At 30.8% G+C, this 23,699-nt stretch overlaps 1 pseudogene across 6 annotated transcripts in view; it reads right to left on the bottom strand.

The window, feature by feature from the left end:
- LOC148603620 (5-hydroxytryptamine receptor pseudogene) overlaps positions 1-15,189 on the bottom strand; it is a 33,731-nt pseudogene extending 18,542 nt beyond the window's left edge. For 2 of the 6 annotated variants that reach the window (XR_015916682.1, XR_015916683.1), the window contains exon 1: positions 15,017-15,189. The product of XR_015916682.1 is annotated as a 5-hydroxytryptamine receptor pseudogene, transcript variant X4 (transcript). Of the gene's footprint in view, positions 1-3,206; positions 3,424-10,630; positions 10,766-15,016 lie in introns of those variants that run through there. The other 4 variants (XR_015916680.1, XR_015916684.1, XR_015916681.1 and 1 more) reach the window with 2 other exon arrangements.
- Between the last annotated feature and the right edge of the window lie 8,510 nt (positions 15,190-23,699).

The following is a 23,699-nucleotide window of genomic DNA, read 5'->3' as shown; positions in this document are numbered from 1 at the left end:
GATGACTAAAAGAGATATGTACATAACACAAAAGCTTAAAAATGGATTTCATGATCCATTTTGACAATTGTATATTCGTTAAATGGTAATTTTCTGTCATTCTATCATACTTTTTCAGCACAGTCCAGTGGGTAAAACTAGATCCATTGATGAGTATTAAAAAATGAAATCAGTTTTAGTCGACAATTTTCTGTTTCATTCACCGAATGTAAAAAATATGGCAATCATTTAATAACTTCTCACAAATCATCTACGGGGAATATTATCGATTAATAATTATTATTTTCTTTTTTAATTATTGTATAAATTATAATTGAATTAAATAAACACAACAGATGGTGATAGGGAATCAATATTAATGTCAATATTATAATCGAATTTCTAGATCTATTTAAAGCAGGTTTCTACATATATCAAAGGAACATTTACAAAAGCATGTACACCTAAATATTTGCAATTAATTACTCGTTTGCGGAAAACACTGTTGTAATTATCATTTTATTTTTATTATTATTTACAGTTTTTTATTGTTTAGATGTAATAGAACATATACTCAAATGATTTCGTATAACAGATAGCTCAAATAATATAATGTTTTTATTATTAACTATAAAGTGTATCAAATCACAGGCGCGGATCCAAGGACTGGCGTACCGGGCGTACGCACCCCCCCCCCCCCCAAATCGGTAAGAAAAAAACTTTCACCACTAGTTTCACCCCATAATATTTTTTGCCTTGCTTTGCACGGCATTTAATTCAATTAACTCACCCTCCTAAACTCAAGCCCTGGATCCGCCCCTGAATCAGTCTTTGTTTTTGGTAATTAAGCTTTAATAGTTAATAATTTTATCCTCAGAACGTTTAGGTCACACACACAAAGTACGTACAAACCACATATTTTACGTGAAATTTACTCAATATGGCATGAAATACATATATTATTCAATTACATTGTAATTTGGATTTATTGTAAACAAGGCTGAAATGCTTCCTGTAAAATAAAAACGAAACTATTGAACTGGCGAAAACATTTTCAACTTATCATCATTATTTAACTGATACTTATTGAAGAATGAACGAGTGTCCATTGCTACAGTTCAAGCGTATTTTACACCCCCCTCCCCCCCCCAAAAAAAATAAATAAAATAGTAAGGTCAAATTTGAAGTAATAATTTATCTATCTAGAACGAATCCAATCAACGTTAAACTACCGTTCAGAAGTTAATTGCCAATTTTTAATTAAGTGGTTAATTATAGATCTGATAACACTCAGTCTACTACACGTGCTTCTGTAAGCTCTTATCTCAAGGGTTGTTTTACGTGATAGATTACTCTCGTAATTAGGTAAACGAAAAATGGTTCATTATATCTATAGAAAATCAACATTCTGTTCAAGGTTTCTGCGATTGTTTAACAACAAAATAAATGCTGCTATATTTTCGGTCACTGAACTAGGTTTGTTAAGTTTAATGATGCCGGGTGCCAACTGTCGTATTTTTACATGTTAATGAGCGTATAGCTACACACATAAGAATCAAACAGCTTTGATTTATGAATTGAAATATTGCATATTTTCATTCTCAATTTTGAAAATGCTTCAGAGTATAGAACTTACCTTATGTGTCAAGTAATTCATCTCTGTTGCAAAAAAAATAAAACAAATATATTGGGCGCAATAGCATTTGCTTTTACAGCGAGATAATTTTAAAATAAATACAGTCAATGTATATTTATCAGTAACGTGTCAAAAGCTATACGTAAAATACGAAACAAATATTTGATGTTTACTCAGTTTAAATACTTCTGGAATATTAGAAGAACTGCTATTTAACAGCTCATTCGTGTAATTTATTCCTTGAAACAAGTACTATTTAAACAAGTATTATTTGGAATAAAATCCGGATATTTTGTAAATTTGTTATCGTCACACTTTTAACATCTTACCCAATGTCTTATTACATAGAGGATTTATCTTTGTTTTCTATTTCAAATAAAAAGAACCAATTTCCAAAGAAACCAAAGGTTCTTTTGTCCTAAAAGTAACCATATTTCTCTTGAGAATCATTCTATGAAACACAACTGAAATGATAATTTTGACACGAATATTTTTCGTTAAATTGACTGCTAGTGGCTGTGATTTTCACATTCATATCTTTATCTCTTTGTGATTTTGCTGGAGTTGTTTTATGACGTTTGTGTTGTCCCCAGGTGCATTAAAGCAGATAAATGTCGTTGTTGTGCTTTACTTCGATTCTATATTCAAACTGAGAAATTATGGCGATGTTTGGTTTGTTTCATCATTAGAAGTGTCTAACAGAAAAATGTCAATGTGAAAATAATAAGATACATGCTTAAAGAGTAATCAAGGGAACCAAGGTTATAGCGGTAATCAAAAGAATGTTATCCAGGAACAAAGACCAGACACGGTAACAGACATACCCAACAAAGAACATAAAGTAACTAAAAACATACAAACAAAGTAAAAAAAGCAAATGAGCAACTCGGACTCCACTAAAAACTGGGAGCATGGACCAGGTGCACAGGTAGGGTAAGCGTCCTCTGCTTTTCTGGAAACGCCCGTCGAATTGCTCTTAAGGATCATTTATCAACTCAAAGTTTCATTATATCTATTGGCAAAATGTAGTATTACCACATTTTTTACTAACTAATATAAAAAGCATACTAATATAGTAGTAAAACATCGTATCGTTATGCTTTTGCTTTGTTCTTACAAAAGCTTACAAAATAAATTTTCAACTCAAAAGATTTATCTTTAAAATAAGTCATGCTTAATTCATTACTTATCAAAATGTATCTTAAATAAATTTAAGATTTATTTATCTATTTACATATAATAAATCGTAAACCTTTGTTCTTGTTTTTTCCACTGTCGCATAAGATAAAGACACAACATCTTAATACCGTCGAAAAACAAGTGATACACTTGAGTTACATTGAATTATTTTGTTCAAATTTCGGAAACGACATACGTTCTTTTAAAAAGAAACATTTCTTAGCAAATTAGGCAGGAAGCATTAAGTTTTTGTTAGTATTTTGACAGGGAAATAGAAAGAGGCTAGTTGTAGAATACATCATAAAGAGGCATCTGGGTACAAATCATGATACTACTGTACTGTAAAATATGATTCTATCTATATATATATATATAATTAAAGATTAAATAAAATAAAACATGAATAACTTACTTTGAAAATCGGAATGTAACACAATTAATTATCTTCGTCATATGCATCAAGCGTTGAATGAATATCAACCCACCACTAATACAAACAAATGCTTATTCAGTTATTATACAATCGGTTTCCGCTACAGGTTAAGATATGACCCAGTAAGGCCATCGATCGCGCAATCGATTAAATCGTCCATAACGGTATGTTACGTCTTATAATTACACCTAATTATCTAAGTACCTTTTTCTGAGAAACAAATGGTTAGGAAAACTCACTACCTAATGACTAGTATTACTTTGTACATATATTTTTTTTTATTCTAATGATAACGTACATTATTACGTATTCTACAATAATTGTTAAAACAGGAATATAGTTATTCATATCACTGTCATAATTAAACATCAATATAAACGTTGACTCCTGCCAAATGTTGTTAAGTTTTCATAATCTCCCGTAATCATATTTTAATTTACGGTCTTCTATTTTTCTAAATAGTGTTGAATAAATATATCCGGGTAATCATCTTATTGCGGAATTGAAATTTGTTAAATTTGTCCTGGTGTTTTTTTTTAAAATCAATTTCGTGGGTACAATTTTTGCGCATATTTGTCAAATACAAAAACTGCGAATACTTAAATTGCGCAGTGTTTCCTCGATAAAAATATTTTTACTTCATTTTTATTTGCATTAATGAATAATTGAGTGTGTATTGTCCCCCAGACGATTCTTTTGTACAACGTACAAATCGTTTGCATTTAGCATGTTTGATATAGAATGTCCATCTTGGGTTAATGAACGTCATCAAAATGAAAAGTCGAAATAATGTGTGCTCGTCTCTACTTGATATGACACCAAATGCTTGCCGTTGACAGAAATGTACTTTGTAAAATTTGACTATTAACATGTTACTTGCTCGCACCGATTACATAGGTATACGAGCAATGGATTTCCATAAGATGTACATGTTTCCTTTCGAACACCAAGTAAACCTACACCTCAATTTAAAATGCGCAATTGCACAACTCCCGGAAAAGACACAAAATTCGAAAATCCTATCTACTTTTTTTTTCTGTGTAGTCGATTTGCTTTGTTCAGGACAGTAAATATCCATTGTACTTTGGTGCGTTTGGTACATGTACCGCATATTTCACAGGGACGTTAACACTCAAGTATTGCTGACTTCCAATAACCTAATTCACATTCAACAGTTCGTTGGTTTCCATCATTGCTATGAACTAGAACCATGTCAATCTGTATTTTGTTTTGACTTCCGTATGCATAGCCTATTAATGAGTTATGCATTACTGTTTCCTATTGGTCCCATGATATTTGTTATGTGTCTACGGAATGTGTCTGTAAATTTCAACTGATTACGTGCCTCACTGGATTCAATTTTGTATATAGATAACTTATTTGTTTGATAATATTAATGACAACAATGTTGTTTTACTCAATTAAACATACGGGACATTGTCATTTGCTATTGAAGCAAATGTTGCAACTATTTTAAAAGGTGAAGGTGATGAAGCCATTAAAATACCAGTACAAAAAGGTTAAGCTTCAGGACATTAAAAACAATCGAGAACAACTATTCAGGAAACTTTGACAAGATGTCAAAAATCAACCAAGGAAAATTATTCAGGTCGATTATAATATATTGACAAGGACTAGATAATTCAGTTGTGTCTCAAATTCGACAACTGCAAACATTACAAGAATGGTATTTAAAGAGTTAATTATGCATTATGTTACAAAAATTATTAAACATACAAAGCATTGTCTTTTTTTTCTATTTAATTACAGCTCTGCCATAAACCCTGGTAAAAGCTTATAATTAAGTATTCATGTATTTCTTTAGCCTAAATATCCTTTGATTGGAAATCTTTCAGTAGACTTCCTAAAAACAGTATTTAGAAATAAAAGTGCAAATAAAAGTTGACAACTGGGGATATTAATACTTGAAATTCAGTTTTACTTCAGAAAAGTGCGGGAATACTTCCTGACTTTTTACACTAAAACCGGTCAAAAATATTTCCCGATATATGTAACAGATCCAAGGGAATGAACATAGGGAGAGTTGTTCAAGGACGTAACAAATGTAATTGAAAAGTCACTTTGATCATCTGGAGACATTATGAATCCCCCTGCCTGGCTTTTAGATAGAACTATACTTATTTTTTTTCCTTTTTACATTGAAGTCGACTTTAATTGAAAGTGAGTTTTTATTTGAGCAGATATTTTCCTTTTATGTTTTTTTTCGGATCTTTATTAAAAGATTGGAGATATTTTACTGTATCAAGGTATTAGCTTTATTGAAAACTGCAATATCAAAATACAATTATTTACAAATTGTAAGTTTCTGAAATGAACAGATGTTTTTGATTCTTTGAAAAATCAATTAGAAACGTCGTTTAAGATAAATATTTTTTTTCGATATTAACTGAAATAAATAAATCAGTATATCTAGGTATTGATAATGATATAAATAGGTGGACAATTCTCTAACATCTTTAACATATAATGTTAGTCATGTTAAATTTGATTATCGAAAAATTAACCTACCTATGAACTATTTATTTAATATCTTTCATGTTTTGAACAAGATCTTCTTTAATGTATAAATGATTTATTAACCAACTAAGACACGATACTTCTGCCTTGCAAATGAATAAAAACATTGTATTGTTTTTTGCTCCGCAACAGATGGATACGGAGTAGCATTATGTTTAGTGGTGTGTGTTTTTGTATTGTGTTATATTTGTTATTTAACATGACCAATTATCTAATGCTGTCAATGACTTATTTGAAATACATAACCATGCTTTAAAAACTTTTAGTATAGTCGTACAGCTTCCAGTTCAGATACAAAAAAATAGCCAGCCTCCAAATCGTCCCACCCCCAGCCCCCGTCCCTTACACACAGAAATGGTCATGCTTTTAAAAGTTTGGTTTTTGTTCAGGGACATTGAAGAGGTATAGTGGAAACAAAATGATAATTCTGTAACATGTATCGAGTGAAGGCGTATACACATGATATATAAACTAGGTTCGTACCAGTTGAACTGCATTTGTTTGGAATGGGGCGTAATAGCAATTGCATGACCATCCATGTAAAAACAAAACTAACCAAATTAAAACCTATATAAAAATGAACGTGACTATGAACGTGACTATGATACGCGATATGGCAAGTCACACTGGTGCAGTGCGATATGAATTCGCCGCAAACCGCTGTATATTCTACATAATCCTATGAATATTTCCAACATCAGTATATATTACAAGAAATGTATGTCCAGCAAGTTGCACTGCCGCACTGTGAAATGTGGTCGCCGCAAACCCTTTTAAGAGTCCTAAAATCCTAACTATTGTCACCGACTACATGCACTGCAGAAGTGGTCTCCGCAAACCATGCAGCAGTTTATGCCTAATTGTCGTTTTGGCGTTGCTTCCGAACAAATATTTCTATTCAATTTATAAAGTCAAAACTATGCAAATAATTTCAAATTCACAATAATGTCTATCAAAAGACCTTACTGTTAGGTGGTCTTAGCCAGAGTTTCAACATTCAATGCTACTCACATGCTTTTATATGCCAAGATCATATGACCACATCAAATTACTCCATTTTCTCCTACAGGCGAATTTTACTTGATTACTTGACCATTCTATTATTCTGTAAACTCTAAGCATCACCCTTTCCTAATAATTATAATAATTAACTCGTCCTATTGGCCATTAGTAAGAAATAGCGTCAAGTATTAATAGAAATACTTTATTTAACTTGTTGAAATGGGCTTAAACAATAATTCCATAAACCGAAGAAATTAGGCTGTGCCATATGCTTAACATCATAAGCAAAAGATCATAAAGCAAAACTATTCATAAAGGACTACCTCAAACGTGTAACATATCATAAAATATAAATATCACAAATGTATGAAATTTAAATACAACTAGCTGGCCAGTGCATTTGCTTACATAACGGATTAAAAGTTTGTCGTTGCATTTTACGATTAACATGGAAAGTATTATGATCATAATAAATGGTTTTATATTATCCAACCAAATGATGTTAGTTATGTAGAAACAAATCATTCAGTTTTACACTAAAACATCCAACACTACAGGGCCTAAAAGGAATGGAGAGCTTGATTTACATGCTGTGCTATCAAGCGCGATCGGTATGATAACATCCACTTATCTAAAAACAACATTGTTACATAATATTGATACAACGTTGTCACGAAATTGTAATACACCAAGCATTTTTGACATTTTTGTGAGTCCTCGAACATAATAAAATCTTGACGCACTTGCAACATGAGTTAGGTGGCAATTTTAAATTCTTGACAAACCACTATGTCTTAATATATGTAATATTCCGTTTAAGTGTTGAGCAGCATTTACCTGTTCTCTCAAGCCATACAAATAATGATTCGTTCATAAGTTACATCATATTCGAGCTTTGCCAATCAGATAAGAGGCCATGAATCAGTTTTAAATTCGTTTAAACAGAAATTTCGAATAACCATGTACGTATATGTTCATATAAGTATGTTAGAAGAAAATATTGTGGATTCAGAAACTCAATTAAAAATTTAAAGAAATCAAATATCGTTTCAAAAACATCCAACAGGATGTCACTTATGTGGGAAACAAATTATTGGTTATGTTTACTTGTTTGAATATTATGTTAACTATATATGCAGAACAGTACTATGTAGTTGCGGTATAGTATTTACGATATGCATTTATGGTACATTGATAACATAAAATGATATTACACTTGTCCATTCCCTATTGGAAGAGTAATCAAGAAACCAAGATTCTAACAGAAATTAAACGAATGTAATCCAGGGACAAAGAACAGACATGGCAAACAGACACACAAACACAACAAAGAACATAAAATAACCAAAATAATTCATACAAAGTGACAAAAGAAAATTATCAACTCGGACTCCAGTAAATACTTTGACCATGGACCAAGTGCACCGTTAGGGTAAGCGTCCTCTGCTCATGGCAAAATCGTGTTGATGTTTCACAATACATTCAGATAATACACTTGTCAGTGTGGAAATATCAGAACAAAAGGGCCGTTATAGTTTTTCACAAAAAACAGACTTCACTAAAATGGGTAAGGGTATACTCAATAACTGAATTTTAATTGCTTTCGTCAGTCTAGTGATAACTTATAATGTGACAATGGCCTAGTAATCGACTATTGGTATCATGATGGCAGAAATAACCTAAAGAAACCAGGAGCAGATAAATGAAAAGTCTACTTTCAAGTCATTTCTTAAAACTGATATGACAAAACGTTACCCTCGAGAATTAAATAGTAATATACAAAGATAAACGTACTATATAATATGTGTGCGAACGGTGTGCATGCATTCTTTGCTTACTTTCATGGATCAGTAAGAGGACTGTCTGTAAGTTACAAAGTGTTACAATATATGTTAGACCATACAATCCTTCATGGATTTGTTAAAGAATCATGATGTACCATTTATAAAAATTCAATTGAAGAAAGATTATATAACACCAATTTGACAAATTCATCAAAATTCTTCGGATGTTTTCGCCGTGTAACATTTGCGTATTCAATTGCTTGACCATTTTTTTTTTAAATTCACAAACAGTAGCGAAAACGTCGAATGTGTATTGGTGAAACTTTAATGTCGAGGTAAAATATTTCATTACAACAAATTGCTTAACATGAAAAATGCTTTAGGTTTGAATATTACACCTTTATTTTTAATTATAATTTTAAGTCGTTACAGGTTATCCAGTTCATATAAACTATGAATGTCTTAACATTGAATAAAAGTATATATATATATATATATATATATATATATATATATATATACTAAATCGATTACCTAAAATGATCATTAATGTAAACATAGCTTCTGGTTCTTGAAGTCAAAATCAATGATTTATCATACCAAATATTTTCTGATGATCTTGTTTCATAAGTTATGTAACAATTTACATACTTACATACAAATTATATATGTAATAATGTCCGCTATTTATAAATGCAGTGAAATTGTTATAAAACCATATTTTACATTTAAGATAACTTTTCTGCATTGAAACAATGGCAGCGGAAAGAGACACCTTAACAAAACTTGAATTGACCATTAAGTCACTTAGATACTTGAAACCAAGTACTTCACTCCCTAGTAAATTCTTCCGTTGAATTGCCGATAACGATAGATGAAAACAAAACAAAAACACCTACAAATTGATATTAACCTTATTGTTTATACAGTATTAGCAACTAGGTGTTGTATGAGTACCTTGTTTATATCATACATGGAAAAGGAAAACAACAATAACCCTCAAAGACCTAAATCATCTCATTGTCTTCTACGTGCTTAAAGGTAAGTATGTATGTTTTATTTCATTTTTCTTCTCAAAAAGGGACACAGGATAAATAACTACTGAAAAAGACCTACTACGCATTGAACCTTGACCTTATAAATCTTTACACAAGGAGGGCTAAGCAAGCTATTATTCTGTGAACTTTAATATCTATCCACTTAATGCAAGGTAAATTCAAAGAGTAATAGAATTTGTTTAACTACAGATAAGGTCTTTAGATTGTGAGATCTTAAAAAACTATTAGTGATATTCATTTCTGATTTGGCAACATTGTAATTTGTACGTTTTAAAACTGAATCTTTATACAGAAATCGTAGTGTATTACAACCAAGCTTGAGACTCATTTTAAAAACCTATGTATATATCATTATTGAAAATTTGATCGTTCATGATATATGTTTTTACAAATATTCTTATGTAATGTTAGTTCACTTTAACAACTTTTGTTATTTTATATCGATTTTTTTGGTACTGTAATGTCACAACATCGATTGGCCTGCAAACCCTGATAAGAGTTACCTTAAACTAAATAAAGATGATAAAAAGACATCTTAGTTTGAAGTTGATTCGATAGATAATTATATAGTTTTTAACTGTTTACTAAGTCATACTTGAGTAACAATTTTTGGAAACTTTCACGAAGCTTTCTGATAGACAGAATAGAAAGAGTAATCAAGGAAACCAAGATTATAGCGGTAATCAAAGAGTAATCAAGGGAACCAAGGTTATAGCGGTAATCAAAGAGTAATCAAGGGAACCAAGGTTATAGCGGTAATCAAACGAATGTAATCCAGGGACAAAGACCAGACATGGAAAATAGACATACACAACTTTAAAAAGTCGCTTTAATATAATTTAATATCAATTTAAAAGATTTTGTGTCAATCGAAATCTGTTTAAACCTGACAAATATTAAGGTTCAGTTTTAAAAGGTTTTACGATATATGAAAAGCAGAAAAAAAGTAATAAAATATATCTGGAATGTATCGACTAACCTAATACAAATATAAATCCAAACTGAATTACTATATACGTACCTTTTCAACGATCTCCCCTTTTTGTCTTTGTGTTTCATTAGTTAACCCTAATCACAATATTACAATTAATCGAAAATCAGAACGATAAAAAATATTTTACAAAACAGTGTTCTAGTTACATTTATTACATTCCCTTTCATTGATATACAGTAATTATGTGTATAATTGTGTTACATATGATTTTAAATATATCGTTTTTACTTTACATGTTCAATCAATTTAAAAACAACATGTTTAGTTCTAAATTAGCAATGACCCAGTAAGACCCACAGTTTCTAAATCAATACCTCGTTTAAATATTACAAGTAACGTCTGGTGATTACATACGGTTTATGTTTTCTGCATGCATTAATGTTATTACCTGCGCCTTTGAACTAATATCGATTTAAAACAGATTTTAATAAAAAGAATAGAAATAAATATGAAAAATACACATTGACGTTCTAAGATAAAATAGAAGGAAGTTATTAGCACATTCTAGCTGATTAATAAGTTTTTGGCATATATAAGATTTGACTTTGATGCTTTATTCAAAGAATATAAATGTAAAATTAATTTCAGGGGTTAGAAATTCAAAACAACGCATTTTACCGAAAGTTAGTTTAATATGCATGATCAAATACAAACATACCAATTATATAGATATTGCAAAGTTTGATATTCTGTTCATGTGTTACTAGAAGTAACATCTTATCAGCAGCATTAGAACCACACAATTAACAAAATTATTGAAACACTTTTATTTTGACAAATATCATTTTAATTTCATATTAATTTCCACGAACTCACTTCAAAAAAATTTCAAAGCATAAGTCACTTTTATCCGATGTAAAAGTTTGTCAAAACCTAACGGTTTTTGAGATACTAGTATTTGCAAACAGCTGCATTTTACAAAAGTCTGCATTTAATATAATGGGAATATTTTAAGTTTTAAGAATTTTAGTAAGCTTAAGGTAGTTTTTACCAATTTTCATATATCAAAACCATTGCACATCAACCTCATTTGATGTATCTACAAAAACAGAGGATTAAGTTTAATTGGTAGTAAGTTGATAGTTCATACAGCATAATTACTCATAATCAGGCATACAGGCATAACGTTTTTGTTTTTGTTTTTGTGTTGTTTTTTTTGTGGTTTTTTTGTGTTTGTTTTTTTTTTTTTTTTGTAATTTATTTTTCTTTTGTGTTAGTTTGATTTTAACCAAATTAATTATTAAAATATTCAGTACAAATGAACTAATCTTTCTTGGGATTATATCAATAAAGTCTTTATTACATAATTTTACAAGCTTAGAAATAATTTCACTTTCAATACTCTGTCACGATTAGCGTCTGAATACAACTTAACGGGATACGATACAGTATAAAGTTTCCTTTGCCCCGGTTACTTGCTATAGTTTGTTATTGAACCATATCTCTCTTGTGTAAAATCATTATACTTGATTTTTTCTTTTGAAAACTGTTTCTCGCTTGTATAGTGGATAATTGTACGATGATACAGCAAATATTTTGTCATGCTGCTTTGAAATGTATTATTCAGCACAATTATCATGTCTAATCGGGTAATAATATCCTTGATTTCCCTACGGTTTATTCTCGTGTTTGAAATGTTGGTCTGCCTGTTTATCAATATGTCTTTGTTTATAAAGGACAAGGAGTTATGCATGCGTATTCGAAATCCACGCGCACATACTTCATTTTAATCTCTAATCCAAAATCTGTTACACACCAAATTACGATTCTTGATTTGTCATTTCGATATCCACTTTCAAAAAGGAGATTTGTAGGGATGGTATAGGAAAGTGACAGTTTGCAAGAATTACTCTTGATTTCCATGCTTTAAGAGAGAGCCGCTTGTATACTTACCTGTATACCGATAGGGCTATAGTAATGTAAACATGAGACCAAAACAGAATGGTTTGTAAGGTCGGTTTATTTTCAAGTAAAAAGATATCTGTCTACATATATATCTTTTTAATGCTTCACTTCAATTCTACAGCTCATTAGCATTTTACAATTAATGAGTTAATGAGAATAACGATTGCTGGCATCTCTACATGTGATGTATTCTTTGACAGCTGTATTATGGTGGTCGACAGTTGATGTAGAGAAAATTAGAAAATTAGAAAATGCTGCTGGTAAGGAAAGATCAACATTTCCAATACGTACTGTTGAAGTAAATCCATCGATCGAAAAAATGACAATTTAATTCAGTACCATCGTGATTGAATAAGTTCATTGCATTGAACAGAAATTTTAATGTTCATATGTTATACTTTGCTAACTCAATAACATTTTTTTACAAGACAGTAGCAATAGTGCTTATGCCCAAATTCTATATAAACAGGCACGCATAGCACATGTTAACAAATTAAAGGTTGAAGAGTACCCATTCAACTTAAAGTTCTCGTCTATTTTTTCTGTATTTACTGCATGTATTTGACGAACGTTTTTGGCGGAATTTATCTTTCGGAACTACTATAGACGGATACTCTGAATGAGTACTCTTAAACCTATCATTTGTTAACATGTTTGTTAATAACATTTTTTTTTCGACGCAGTCGGTATAGTTTTATTTTTACTCTTTGACGCTCTTCTACGGGAAGGCAAGTCACGTGATCGTAATTATGTTTCCCGATTGGCCAAACATAGATAACTAAATGGCGTTCGGAAAAATACGCAGCGAAAATATAATTTTTTTTCTGAATGAAATGTAGAAAACCATAAGTATAAATAACAAGATTTTACTGCGTCGGGTATCTAAAATGGAACTTTTTGGTTTTTTTTTTTTTTTTTTGGTTTTTTTTTTTCTTAATAACTTATGTTATTATCATTCTAATACACAGAACATGAATATATAAGGAATGAATTGATTGCAAACTAATACAACCTCAATATACCAAAAAATCATATTAAGTTTTTTGGTTGTTCATATACAAAAACTACTATATAATATAATATATATATATATATATATATCACTGATAATGAACAATCTTGAGTAATTCATTGTAATGTCATAACGATATTAAAAACTCTTACATTATCTCAAACATATTAATTCATTTATGTTATTGAAACCTTAAGAAAAATACGCATCTCTTTCATAACTATTTGTCTTAGATTTTTATGAGAAAGTATGTTTGTCTTATGAATCTTTTATTGTCTTTGTAAATATTAGTTTAAAGATAAGACACACGCTTGACCGTTTACGCCAGATAAGGAATACATAGATGATCTAACGATAAAGAGGGAGTTGTCCTAATTTTTTTAAACATTGTTTACATTAGACTTTAGTTCAAGATACAATTGAGATTTGCTATATATTGTATTAGTCCTTAATAACAAGTGTTTTCTCCACGACAGCTTGCATGATAAAATCTGATAACTTTGACGTTAAATCTATTCCATTCACTTCCTATATCTTTAACAATATAAACATAGCGATTTCCTGTATTCTTTTTTGTAAGTCAAAATATGGGACGCATACATACAATTATAAAAAGGAAAATATATTCAACACTAGAGCCAATGGTTCATTTTTGTAGATGGCAAAAAAGCTCAGTTTTGCATCTAAACTTCATCTTAAGAATAAAGAAAAATTATTAAATTCTGTCGTGATTTTCCTTTTTTTCTAATTGTTGATATTTTTTTAATATCGAATGGACAAAGAATGCAAATGACCCAAATTGAGCTGATAAGTACAATCTTCGAAAGGCAATTACATCGACAATAAAAACAGCGATAAATAGGACTTCTGTTTAAACCTAACTTTGGCTATAGCTTTGTTTGTAATGAACGTTCCTTTTTAAGATATCGCCAATCGAGTGGACCATATCAAATCCAATGAACGATTGATATGGTGGTAGTAAACAATATTAATCATTTTTGTTTAAAGGTAACACGAGCTATTTTAAAATAAGGCATGTCTCTGTTATTTCGAAAAAAGCAAAGCACTCGAAAAACAAATCCTTTATTTTTAACAAGTTCCAGTGTGTTTAAAGATTCTCCTCGATCGGAAATATATACCACAACTTGCTTAGAAGAAGAATGTACATAATAACCTTGCATCTGAATGATGCTGCTGTATAGCCCAAAACAGGGTATATAAAATAGCATGTTCTTCTATGTAATTGATTCGTGCTCCTTTTGTACCAGTCATTTAAATACCATTTGTATACACCAATAAGCATGATCTATTTTTTTTAGTAAATCATTCCTTTTCAAGAACATGAATAAATGTCATATCGCTTCCTGTTTTATTTTTCAATATAATCACTGCATATTGAATGTTTTATCGCTGGATTAAATAAACCTAAATTAAACAAGGGTAAATAAATCATTATTATTATTATCATAATTTTGTTTTTGTCATGCAAAACTAACCTTTTTCTAGAATCCCATTCATTCCATGTTTCAATAGCTACCAATAACTACAAAGCCAAAGTGAAATGGTACACATAAAAAGCATGTAGACTTCACGCATTTGACATTATCACTAAAACAATAGAACATGCAGTCTGAATTTGAATACAATCTGTTTCCTTAGCATGTTCAGCATTGAACCGATAAGTTCATTGATTGTTAGATCGATAATTTGTTTGGAAATAGGAAGTTACATTTAGTGATTACGCACGGCAGCATGGTTTTTTCATACATAAATGCGATTACCTGCTCCTTTAATAAGTTGCTTATAGTAATTATGCAGACAGATTGTTTTTTTTTTAAGAGTGTAGTAGCAAAGATATAGAAATCACATAGCATGTACTTTTGTTGTTGTTGTTGTTTTTTTGTTTTTTTTAATTATTATTACTATTTTTTTGTTTTGTTTTGTTTTTTCTGTGTGGTTTTGTGTCATTATAAAAGCATTATTTAAACAGCATATGAAAACAATTAAAATAACCTACATCAAAAACAAACCGAGGCAATTAGTACGGTATACGGAAACTGCTTTGTTTAATGTTTTGTGCAAAGTGCACTGTTTTGTTACTTGCATTCGAAACGGTTTTTTTTTTTCAGAATGAAGTAATGTTATTTTAATTATTTAGTTTTTTTTTGTTTTTTTTTTTTTTTTGAAAATCTAAATTACGTTTTTTTAAACTTTATTTCTCAACATTTAATACTTACAATATTTTTTACAGCTCTTGAATGGTATAAACTCTTCATCTCCACCTTATACCATCCTTCATTCCCCTTTCCAAGTTTTCCCTATCCCGATTCCCAAACGACAAATCCTCATCCCTTCATACAATCCCCTTTGCATGTTTCATTTTTAAATATTTACAGTGACAAATGATATTGTATACTTTGAAATACTTCAAAATTTAAAAAAAAATCAATTGCATTAGATATACATTTAAAACTTAAAACTATAAAAAACTTTTTTTCTCCATCTTCCCATTCAAAACAGCCTTTCCCCTATCCCCTTTACACAATCCTTGTTCATTAACTCTATCATCCTTATTTTGGCTAGAATCTTGTTTCCCGTGATTACTCTTCCCTTTTCCTAATCCCCAAAATACCCAAAAATGGAAATTTTACCTATACAAGTAATGTATATGTTATTTTCATTGAAATTTAAATATAACAGAACGGATTTCTAACTATGGCATGGTATATCAATAACCTGACAGATGAAGATTTATTTATCTAAGAAACAAATCAAATGACATCCATGAAGTCATACAACTGCGTAAGCGGTGATGTAGTACCAATCCGGTCGATGCACAATCTTTGGTGGCAATTTTTGTACCGACTGCGTCTTGTATATATTTAACAAGATTGATTATTTTTCCCATCTAGTTTACTTCTTGTTGTTGGTTTTCTTTATAAATTCTAAACTATAAAAAATAAATTTCACTTGTACCCCTGGATTTGTTCAACTTGAACAAAAAATTGGAAAGAAAAAAGATGTCATTTTGTTATAATATTCAGTTGCAGATCTAGAAATTTTGAAGAGGAGTAACACTGACTGGCTTAAGGGACTACCGTCACTGATCTTCTCATTTCTGTTCTAATATAAACAAATAACTTTTTAAGGATAAGAGGGTCGACCGACGATAACAGCATACCCACGTGTGGATCCGCCTACATATAATATCACCTAACCTGTTTTTTCCTTATATTTCTTATTCCAAAAAAAAAACTAAATTGTTGATTGCCAACATTCAACTATATTTTAAGGTTCATCATTACTTTTCGACAAATATGGCCCAAAATTCAGCACAAATCCCCCTCTGGCTACAAACAACTCTGTATCTTGACGAATTTTAAGGCATAGCATCCTCTAGATCTGAGAAAATTACAATAACTTTATGTGAAATAATTATCAGAAACTGGCTTGACTTTGGCTGTTAAACCTATTGTTGGCATCCAGCTGTCATATATTCTGCCCCTTTCACTTCAAATGATCTTTTATGATCAGCGCAGTGGGTATCTTTCAAACACAAGAATTTTCCCGACCAAATGAGTTCACCCACGGTTTTAGGTTAAGTCTATAGTTTTCACTTATCATTGTGTACTTTTTAGTGTTTTGTGGCCTGCTCTACGCCAACTGTCCTATCCCAGGCATCATTGCTTTGTTTCAGAAATTAACTATAGTTTGTACCTTAATCATTGGTATACACAGTTTGAAAACTGATCAAATCGGTTTGAAAAAGATACTTGGCAAATGGAGTTTCTGAGCTAATTAATATCTAACGCTCACATGGATCTTAAATTGATGAAAACTAATACCAAAGAGTACAATAATCAAACCCGTATAATAAGCATGCGTAGCAAAAATGAGTTATTGATACGATTTACAATTGTCCTATCAGCGGTTGACAATTAAAGATCTATTTCATCCGTTTAATTACGTAATACTTGTAACATGCATTGCTTTTAAGTCTTACATATTGTAGTAATATCAATACAATTTTGCCATTAATGTTTTATTGAGCACCATTCGTTCAGTTGCGAAGTATTTGCTTATCTCAGCCTTTCACATGGCACTGCTAGTAAGCGTAAAACGATATTTCGTTGTTAGTTGCATTATGTAATACGTAATGCATCAATTTGTCAGACATGGTATTGACGCTGGCGACCTTTTTACACTTAATGTCGTACAAATGTCGATTAAAGAGGAATATAGTAAATTATTCATGCACATGAAAGAAATGAATACACTTCTCATGGAGATTTTAAAGGTCAATATCATAAAACGGCGAAACAGTAGCTGTTAATATTGGGCAAGAATTAGAATATTAATAACTACTTGACAGTTTAACGACTATTTGGTATTATTTGGTATTTTCACATTAAAAGCGTTCCTATACCTTTTCCTGAGAGGTAACAAAGAATTCATACTACCCTGTGATATTTTAAAGCCTTTGCATTTCAAGCGAAATCATGTTTAGCTCGTTCTATAAATTCCAGTGATTATCACAAAATACCAAACAAAATTTACATTGTTAGACGTAAAAGAAAAAGCTAAATTTTTTTTTATATTGATGTATATGACCATACCGACTTGCATTTCTAAAACATTGAGTTTAGGTTGAGCGAACATGAAACAGGAAGTATGATTTGGAACGGACAGACTGAGTTTGGATGTTGATTTCTACTTTATACGTATTTCCAGACTCGTAAATTGGGATTCAAAATAAATAATCATCGACGAAATTTCATGATGGAAATGATTACCTTTCTTAAACTGTATGTCGGTCTCCACCAATACGCTTTTCATGTAAAAAAAAAGTTTTGCTGACAAATGTCCTGGAAACTGTTTTGGACAATGAAAGGACATGTAAATAATGTATATAATATGTAGCAAGTTTATTTTAAAGAGTAATCAGGGGAAGCATAATTAAGTATATGTAATTAAATATTTTCGACAAAAAAGAAACTCGTCAATCTTTATATCTCTGGAATATAAGATTCAGTTGGATACATCTATTAAAATAACAACTCAAATTAACTGAAATTTGATATTGCGTTAGTGGAATCCATAGATAAAATTTGTGTAGATGAAACTTTGACGAAGAAATTCAGTTTTTATTTCTCAAAATTTACCGGACTGAAGTTGGAGTACAGTTCACTATTCATAATTCAATAGTGAATAGTGAATAGTGAACTGTACTCAAACTTCAGTCCGGTTCAAAATTTGACATTTTTAGCAAAAACTGAAAAAAGAAGCAGTTTAGTAAAAAATTCAAAAAAATGATTCAAAAGTTTAAAATTGTTTTGAACAGTTCAGTTAGAGAAAATGGTACATTTCGTTTTAAGCTCAGCATATGAAAAAAATAATTTTAAAAATAGCGTTTTACAAGGAAACTCTCAGGAATTTACAAGATGAAAACTTTAAAACTAACATCTAGAATTGATTCAATTCGTTTGATTTAGTGAATTGAATGATTTCATTTAAGTAAACGTACACAACATTTTAAAATTAATGAATTTGAGTGAGGTTATTCGTGTAGTGTATTACTAGCGAGTCAATGCATAAAGGACACCGCAGTTTTTAATGCAAATGATATGATTTAGCCTTCAACTCACCCTTTATAAACTGAATGCAATAGAATAAAGCTATAAGAATACTTCAAGCTTGGCTTACAATTAGAAACCATGTCATTTTTATCATTTATGTACCTAAAATCCGAGTCGAACAAAGACAACTTTAAGGGGAATTGTCATGTTGAATTAGATTATCCATAAGGGAGATGCGTGTATGTCAAATAAAATGTCAAAATACTTTTATGTCAACTTATGACACCTGTGATACCTAGCATTTATGACAAACATACGTCTTATTTCAAAGGGAAAACAACAAAGTGATTTTATAGCGTTTTAATTTGTCTATGGCTAAAACTGTATAAACTGAAAAGCCAATATAGGTAATATGACGTGGTGATTTTTGAACTGTCTAAGATTTATTCCCTCTGATTGCCATGTTAGATTACTTCGGGAAAATTGGACCATAATTAGAAAATCACAGACAATGAAATAACACTTGTACGAGATTTTTTGTATTCTGTTTATTTTCATAATTTAGTTTACGACGAAAAGAGCAAAGCTACATTGATTGCCAAAGGCAGTCAAGAAGGAGTACATCTTGGATTATAACCATTACATTTGCTTTTCATCAACTTTTTCTTCATTCTTTGTTTTGAATTCAAATGTAAATTTCCAAACACCAGGTTTTCCACATAAATATATACTTATTTTTTATCATTATTTCTAGGTTGATAATTTTTGCCGTTTAACGGTCGAACATACTTCTTTTTATTAACACAATACTTTTTTTATTGCATATTTTCTTTAAATTTAGATGTTATTTGTATACATCAATTTGTAAGAATTATTTGTTTAACTCTTCAATGTCATATCTCAAAATACACACAATATGTCATAACAAGTGTCAGAAGAATTACAAAATATTTTTGTTTCATTGTGTGATGTTGAAAAAAGCTTCAATCATTCGAAACAGTGTGATTCACTTTCCGAAAATATTCTTAAATAAATTCTTAAAACAGCTGTAAGACAGATGTTTATCAATCTGGTATTTCTTCAACCTTGTCAACAACTCATATTTTACAAATGATAAATAAACACAGCGCACCTCTGTATCTATTTATATATGTATTGAATAAACTGATCTAATGTAGCCTAGATTTCACCCATTTCTTACTTAAATTACACAGAACAGACATACCAAGAATTTCAATGGTTTGTTAATATCATTTTTTTTCCGACGCAGTCGGTATAGTTTCGCTTTTTACTCTTTGACCTGAAAGACGCTCTTCCATGGAAGCGCAGTCACCTGATCGCAATTCTGTGTCCCGATGGGCCAAATACTGATAACTTCGAAAAAAACTGTATCGAAAATTAAAATTGCGTGCCATATGTTATTTCCTGAATGAAATGTAGAAAAGTATGAGTAAAAGGAACAAATTTTAATGCGTCGTCAATCTTTCTTTTTAAAGAGAGTACTTGTTTTCTTTCGGAACAGCGTACGAGTCAACTACAGACAATCCTCCATGACAAAGACGAGTTGACCTATCTGCACTCTGAATCAATATTTAAGAGGTCACGTCACAAGTTGAATTCATAGATATCAAACTTCATGATACAAAAGAATTGATTCGAATACATCAATTTGTGGACAAGGCAACGTGCATAGTTCGTGAACCAATCGTGAAAAAATGTGTTTAAGGTGTATCGTCCATACAAGAAAAGCTACTTCTTCTACTCGCTGTCAACCGAATGAATCTAAGTTTAATTTCAAATTTGACGTGAAAATGAAAGTTTGTTCCAGTGTCGAAACATATCAAGATAATAAGACTTAAAAGACTTTTTTTATTTGCTTTCTTGTTATGTTTTATTGTTTTGTTTTGTTTTGTATTTGATAAGAACAAATTATACGAGCTTACCTTGGAGGTTTTTGTGAGATGGCATTTGTCGAGCACTTTAATTGAATTTGACCTAATATTTCACTCTCTAATACATATTTAATTTCCATACTCAGTTGTGCATTCCTTATGTATATATGTATTCATACATTTGATCTTTTAAACCTAAATCTGGATAAGGACATAATGCACAAATTATTACCAACGTCTCAATAGGGTTTGTAAGTCTCGCTCTAGCTTCATTTTCCTTCCAGTGATTTTCGATATAAAACGTATTGAAATCCAAAGACCGATCTGCATTTTATCGTTTATTTCCGGGATCTCAGAACGCTGCATCACAATACAAAATCTTCTATGTATTGCTTTTCTTAACACTTTTATCATATAGAAATATATATTTGGTATTTGTATCTATATTATTACACAGAAAGATGTTTTACTTTTAATTCTGAATTCAACGCTCTGCAAATGACGAAGTTTTCATGCATTTGAATGGTAGATTAGGACCCATTCTCGTGCAACCACGGGGTCACATAACGAGACTTACATGCCGTATATTGTATGTAATTAAATGTTTTCCGATGAAAAGAAAGTCTTGCTGCCAGCTTTATACATTTGTAAAATTATGTCATGAAAACTTTAACGGGTTTCAGTGTTTGTACATGTTGATTCAAGAACAAATATGTGTGTTCTCTATTTGCGTTTCGGATCAAAAAGACTTGACTCGATAAAAAAAATCGAGTATGGGAAACAGGTTACCGATTTCTATCTAAAACTCCACCCTTACAGTGCGGTGGTTTTCGATAAAACTTGATGGGAAGTGTTCTCATTAGATGGGGATTGTACTCCTTACTATGTTGTTGTGCACCTGTTGTTTCGATTCGATTTGTTTGATTTTTTGTTTTCAGCTAAACACTTACTTCAACAATGACACAAAATGGGGGTAAGGATTACACCATTAGTACTCTCATCATCAGTATTATCATCATATTGCAAAGTGTTTTATTTAGATTGTTACATGTTTGTAGAATAACGGTTGATCTGATTGATAAAAGGGCTTGCTTTACATTTAACATTCTTCCTTAAGAGGAATATGCGTTACCATTAAGATATTTTAATATATTGTTTGTAACAAGAGTACAAAGACGTGCACACCAAGCTAATAAATTATTCCCTTTGATATATATCTCGCTCGTATAATATAAGGCTATCAGTCTGTATAAAAACATTTTTCTCTTTCATTGGACTCATGGGAAATCATGATTATTGTTGTATGTTGAGGCCCATTGCAAACAACGCTATCAAATGTTTGGTACATTAAAGAAGTGAAGAAACAGGAACTGATAACTTTGATTTTCGATGTGTTACACAGATTTATTCTGCTCAGGGGTATAATGCCATTGTTCATATTACACATAAAACTGTTCATACAGATTATATCGTTCATGGGTTTATATCTATTGGATGTTATGGTATGATATGTTACATCACCTTGTATAATGCTAATAGATATTGTTTTGGAATTCCAGAAACTATTCACACCTCATTTCGTGTATGGATTAAGGACCTCTCCTACGCAAGGAATGTTTATGAAGAACTCGTTTGTATTTAATTTTACTTTAGCTAGTACTGTGTTTTTAACGAATGTTTGCAATTTCTTATACGACTTTTTTATATAATAAGAAAGTCATATTGAGGTATTGCAGTGTCAAGGTGGAGATCTTTAACAGTAATCAATTCTAACTTGATAGTGCAATCATGTCAATAAAATATAAAACATAAAAAAAATAATAGGAAATGGTGTTCTGACATCTAATGGAAGGCATTTTGAAACAATGAAAAGACTGATACTCATTTGGCAACCGTAACTAATAAAATTAAAAGAAAGAGATTGTTTGATTACAACAATCTACTGAAGACAAACGTGCAACGATAATAACACATGTGGCTTCTCTAGTGATGTCTTTGTCCTTCATTACCATGACCTTTTGATGACCATTCTGATAAATCAAAAGCCAACACATGCTGTTTGATTGATTATCATATTGTTATTTACTAAATTTCCTTCCGATTAAGGGAATAGTAAAACGATAGAATACGGAGACGACTGATAAAAACTGAATTAAATTCTTTAAATGTTTGTTAGCTTTCTTTAAAGGGAAATTGATGGCTTTTTGGTGATGTGGGAGTTTATTTGAGGTCAGTCCTTGTTCATTAGATTGTCTGTTCTAAACTAGTCCTTCTTAATCATGTTAAAGGAAATAAAACAATGGACAGGAAATTAATAAAGCCATCGCCATCGATTCATATGTAACTTTAAGACACCCTTCTTGTATTTCATAGTAGAGCACGTTCAAGTACGACACGTTTGTAAAACTTGTGTAAGCCTTAAAAGGTTCGATCATAAATTTTATAAACTATGCGACAAGCATAAAATGCATAATTGCCAGATTTCTGTATTATCGAAATAATCGGTCCTTATAATAAACTCAGCTCTTGAAGACACCATCGAATAACTAATAATAATGGTTTTCAATACCTAATTTAGGTATAGCCAAAGACTAGTTTCGCACCTTCAATGAAAAAAAGTTTATAAACGTTTTAACTGTAGTCTTTTTCAAACACGTGCAACAAGTTATTTTAACGACAAAGTTGGCCACAGCCATCAAACGTACGACAAG

Source organism: Perna viridis, chromosome 11, assembly GCF_037379345.1.
Source record: "Perna viridis isolate PV_CMFRI_1.1 ecotype Kerala chromosome 11, ASM3737934v1, whole genome shotgun sequence".
Lineage (NCBI taxonomy): Eukaryota > Metazoa > Mollusca > Bivalvia > Mytilida > Mytilidae > Perna > Perna viridis.
The sequence above is the reverse complement of the archived record's forward strand: the minus strand, read 5'-3'. Positions and strand labels throughout refer to the sequence as shown.